Source organism: Rhincodon typus, chromosome 33, assembly GCF_021869965.1.
Source record: "Rhincodon typus isolate 14 chromosome 33, sRhiTyp1.1, whole genome shotgun sequence".
In the NCBI taxonomy this organism is placed as follows: Eukaryota; Metazoa; Chordata; class Chondrichthyes; order Orectolobiformes; family Rhincodontidae; genus Rhincodon; species Rhincodon typus.
Window position 1 is genome coordinate 16,727,537 of NC_063364.1, and position 5,850 is coordinate 16,733,386.

The window sequence follows — 5,850 nt, forward strand, 5'->3', positions numbered from 1 at the left end:
CCCAATGTCACGAGTCATAAAGTATCCTGTTCAAAATAAAATCATATGCTACAAAAAACAATTTACCAACAGCCTTCTTCAGACTGCTTCATTCACAAAACAGAACCAGCAAAATCACAAATCAAATCCTTTCAGATTTATTTCAAGTTTTTTTAAGCAGTAACTTGGTTCCACACCCACTCCCAAGTAAGAAAAGCTGCAGCAAGAAAAAAACTCCATAAAACATAATAAACTCATCCTTTCAATTTTTAAACATTTTCAGCAACTTTCTCTATTCCTTGATAGGCCTCAGACTCCACTACACTTGTAGCTTTCATCTGAGTCAGATCACTGTGTATCTGAGTTTCATAAAAATCCCTACGTGTGCTCTAATTTGCTAAAAACCTGTACCTGGAATTGCAAGCTGGAGTTCCAGAACAGGCTGTGTTCTATGACATTGATTGCAAATAATTAAAAAGGACTCGTGATTTCCATAATTAAAACAAGAAGGTTTTAATTTAGTATCGAGAAAGCACATCCTCTGCCACACCTAGTGACAAGCAATCCATTACATAGCATCAATAAAGCTTTTGACCTTGTTTTTTATAAATGGCAGCACTAATCAACATAAAATACACAGCTGTTCTCAAAAAATTAACAATGCAGTGCTCACAATATTATTCAATAATGTGGATTGTTTCAAATTCTGTTCATTAAATATGGTACACAGTTATAATCGTGATAAACTAATAGTCCACCAATTGAAAGATTTTCAACTCCATCATAAATTATGGTGGGCTGAGGACAATGAAAAATTCTTCAAAGATTCTACTCAATTTATTTGGACTGATCAAAATTGATAGGTTTTTCTGGTCTTTGAAAAGAACATATTATACTAACCTCACAGAGCCAAAGTGAAAACACCCCAATTTAATCTGATGTTATTTTTGTTGAAATGCTAAAATTTTATATATTAATTTTCTAGATGTTCATCAAAAATAATAGATGCTGATCGTCTCATTCAGTTGAATATTAAATATACTTTTTCTTGTTTTTTTAACAATTTCTTGCAATTTATCTTATCACAAATCTCTCAAAAGCAATACATATGGTGCATAATCTACTATTTTGATAGATGTTTACTGTCATTCACTATCAACACAATTAAAGATCACAACACATAATCTCAAAGTGCACAATGAACACAGTGCTAATCAATTTAATGCCTCCTTAGCAATGATTTTGCAACAGCAATGAGGCAAAACTATCAGCATTTGCCATCATTACTCCTCTGAAGTGAGAGATTTGGCACTCCAAGGGATATGCTATTGAAGATTCCACAAAATGCAATTAGAACTTGCTCTTCAGTCTCACTGTAAAACACTTGAAACAATTATACTTTGTTGAGTGTGGTATAACTGGGCTTTAACCAGCATTTAAAATTTAGAATAATTCGAAACAGCCTCTCTTGCCCAGAAAAGCTAATTACACAATTGCACCATGTCAAATTTCTCCACAACAACAAAAATGTTCACATTTGCTTTTAGAAAGGCATGTTTATGATGTTTCATTTTCTACTTTTATCCTCTGTGCATTCCCAATCATTTATTTCATCTTGTAAAATTGTATTAAGAGGTGAACAATAATCTGCACATTTTACTTTCCGGCTTATTGTCTGAGATAACTTCAATAATGGAATGACAGTAACAGTTGCCTCCTTCAGACAAGTCTATACACCCCCTACCAAGGAATAAACTTCTGAGAATTTTGAAAAGATTTAAATTATTAGAATTGTATTTCTATTTGTGTTTGTAGTATTTTTCCTTGGCAAGAGGAGATTACATTTGGTGTCTTGGAGTGCTGCAGATTTCTTAGCTGCAATCTTAAGTGATTTTCTGACAGAACCTGCTGGATTGACTTTGCTCTGCCAGTTTTGGTAGATGGTTGAACATTTGTTCACCCTGCCCGATTGTTACTGGATGGTTGAAAGCTCCTTGACTTGGTTCCAGATTCAAATCATACCACAAAGATCCTTGGACGTCTAAGGTTTTGGAGTAGATCTGTAGCTCGGGTTGTGAGTGTTGAGGTTGGTTGGCTCGCCGAGCTGGTTTGTTGTTTTCCAGACGTTTCGTTACCATGCTTGGTAACATCCTCAGTGCAACCTCCGATGAAGCTTCAACCAACCTCAAGATCCTTGGAGGACTGGGAAAGCAATGGTGTTTGCGTCTGACCTCAAAGACAGCTATCCATAAGATAATGAGATCTTTGCGGGCAGCTTTTTCAAAAGGTCAGAGACATACACCATTGCTTCACTAAAAAAAAAAATTCAGGCTTTTAAGTTCAAAGCAAATGATATTAGGGGCTGAGAAACAAAACACCTTCTTTTTCAGTGCTCTGCAACTACCGCTAGACCAACAGTAGCATCAGATGAAATAATAAAATGAGGAACAACAGTATAAAATGCCCAATCATGTTATCAAAACTGGCAGAGCAATATCAACCCACACAGTTTCTGTCAAATAATCTAAGAGGCACTCATGACTGCATCCAAGAAATCTGCAGTGCTCCAAGACACCCAATGCAATCTGCCGCTTGCTACAGAGAAATACTACAGATATTCTAGCAACTTAAAACTTTTGATCAAAACTCTCTAGAGTTTATCCCATTAATAGTAGGTAAATAGGCTTGTCTGAAAAGAGCCATTGATAGCTGTTACTTAAGTACCAATAATGTGAGTTACTTAAAAATGACAGTTGTTTACAACCATATCAACCCTGTCCTCAATGTTCAGTTCAACGTATCCATATTTTCTTGGGGAATGTGTACCATAGTTCAGTCGTTATTTAGTTTGTTCAGTAATCTAGTATTGTTACAAGATCCTACAATTAACAGTTCTGGATTTCTTGGCATAAACGATGACAAAATACTGGCATAAAAAATCAATGATATGCAGTCTTTTTAAAAGTTTGACTTTCCAAAACAAATTTCCTTTATTTCAAAGACAGGTGAGTGCTATTTCAGTTTCTAAATGTTCTGTCAAACATAACGGGGGCATCAAATGAAAAAACAAAATAAAGAACAGAGATGTAAAATGTCCAATAGGATAAGTACTGAAATGATGTTGCAACGAGAAGCACACAAAAATGCTTCATTACAAATATTAAAGATTCTGTATTCAGGACCAAGAAACTATCTCAAAATGCAAAAGTCAAAATTCAAATTTAAAATGATCTTCAAAATTCATTTTGTTTATATTAGTGGGCACAAGCAGATTTAAAATTTCCCACCTCAGAAATGATGCAAGTTAAATATTTTTCAGGTAATTAAATAAATTGAGATCCATGCTCCATGCAGCAAATTTAAAGTTTTGTCTGATATATTCTGACAAGGGTGGCTGTTGGAAAGTCCATATTAGTGATGATTTTACAGCCTCCGTCACACATTCTAGGAACTTTCCTCACCAACACTGGTCAATCAAGTTACTGTTCCACATGTTTCCAAGCTACTGACAGAGTTTGGCAGCTTATACTTACAACTAATTTTAACCACAGTCAGAAACCAGGTAGCAAGCTATCTAATTTCCTATTAATCATTCTGTTATAGCCAAGAGCTCATAAATCAGAACGTCAACAGATCATATCAATGACCTTTTCACTCAGCCTACAAACTAACTCTATTTTGTTAACAATTCGTATGACACTTTGAGCTTCCTTCAGAGTGACTATCCAATCATCATAAACACCAGTCCCCATATTGCAATAACAGAAGCATAATCTGCTCTTCACTCTAAATGCAGCAATAAAAATCAAGTTTTTAAAGCTTTGAAAGACATTTTGTTCAGCTTAACGTTTCCAATGATAACATCGACAGAAACTCATTTCAGAAGATTACAAGTGGTGTTATAACAAGAAAGCTACTGGCTTCGAAGTCCAGTCACAGATTCCATGTTCAGGCCTTCTACGTCAATCTCTGTTGTTGGTAACTGAAATTACCATTGCATAAATCCATCATGTTTCCTGTTTTGTTTTGCTAAACTGCTTTACCCACAAGAATTCCGATACCTACATGCTTTCAACATTGCTCCATATCTGAAGTTTCTCACACTCGGGGACAAGATACAAGTTAAAAAAAACAAATCGCAATCCAATAAATGAACTTACTCTTCCCATCACAATTAAATAATAATTTAATAAATTAATTGCTTCAAAAAAATCACATTATTGGTACTATGCTTTCTTTAAATTCCATATTTCTGTTCTATTCAAGCAATAATTTATTTCTAATACACTTGCAACAAACTGCATTGTTGCTTTGTTAAAATCAAAATTCATATCAGCTTTGTACTCTAATTCACTCTTGCAGGAATCAATTTGGAACTAGTTTTCTTCATCATTCCTTTTTGCTGTAAGATCAATATTAACTAACCATGATTTCCCAATTTATTTAATTTTCTCTAACTCTTGACATCTTTACGTGACAATATGACATCAAAGGCCCATTTGAAGTATTGTTCACGCTCAAAAGTTCTTCAACTGTCTGTGCAGGATTGGGCTCAACGGATGGATTGAATTGAATTTTTTCATGCCACGCTTGATTACAGTTTTATTAATTTACCGCTGTTCCAAAGTAGAGGTTCTGCTGATTGAAATCGGCAAAATGGACACACGTTACATCTGTTTGGAAAGTGTTAGCTTTTCTTCAAGTTTCCACTCAAATTCATATGCACATTAGTGCACCAAAAAAAACTGTCATGGGCAATTGGTCTCCATTTTAGATCTTGTAAATTTTTCATCAAAACTAATCCTTGGATTACTTAAGAGTGGTAATTCAGTGCAGTTTGCTTTATAAAAATAAAAGTGGATTCAGCACAGAAAATGGGCTTTTAATGACAAAGTTAATCTATCACTGAAGAGTAAGCCAATTTTAAAATTGCTGACAGTTATTTCAAAAATGTGCAGAACCATTTCCCAGTTATACTGAGACACAAGAGTCAGTTCCTTAGCAAATTTCAATTACATTAAAAAGCTTTTAGCACATGAGTATCCTTGTACTGAAAAGAACCAGTCTAAATATTGGAGCTTCCTCAACAGCATGCAAGTGAGCAGAAATCTAGAAAACATCCAGAAGTGATTTATCATCCTGGTAATGCTTTGGGCAGGGTCTGATTCTAGACAACATAATTAAAACTAGCACAGGTAAAAATCAAACTGCAGTCAACAAAACTTGCACCTAAAATTCCACAAACTGCTGCACTGGTTTAAGAGATTTCTTTTCAGAAAAATCTACACAACCTAACAAAAATTGATGTTCAAATTGTGAATTCCAGGATTTTGATCAGAGATGCTGAATTAAAGTAGTCCAGGCTGAAATCAGAATGGTGAAAAACAGACGGAACTATGGAGATTCTGGTGCTACCATGCACCTGTTGCCTTGTTCTTCCAGGCAGTGGTCAGATGTTTGGGAGTTGCAGCAGTACATTAAATCTCAACATAGGAAACCAACTGATACACCATGCTGATATTGGGTTGCCTGATCTTGATCTATTGTTCTGAAATTTTTTTCCTTTTCAAGTATGCATCTAATTCCCTTCAGAATCTGCTTACATTGCCCTTTCTGGCAGTGTACTCTAGATCATAGTACAACAATGATGGAGGGAATGAGTCTTTAAGAAAATTGATTGGACCCTAATTAAACTGCTTTGTACCAAATGGTGTCAAGGTGCTTGATCGTTGTTAAAGCAGCACACATTCCAACAAATTGACTTATGCACTGTTGGCAAAGGGAACATCTGGAGAATTTAAACAAGTGAATCTTAGTCAAATACCTGCTCATGTAATCATGATATTTGAGATTGTTGCTGTTGATTTTCCA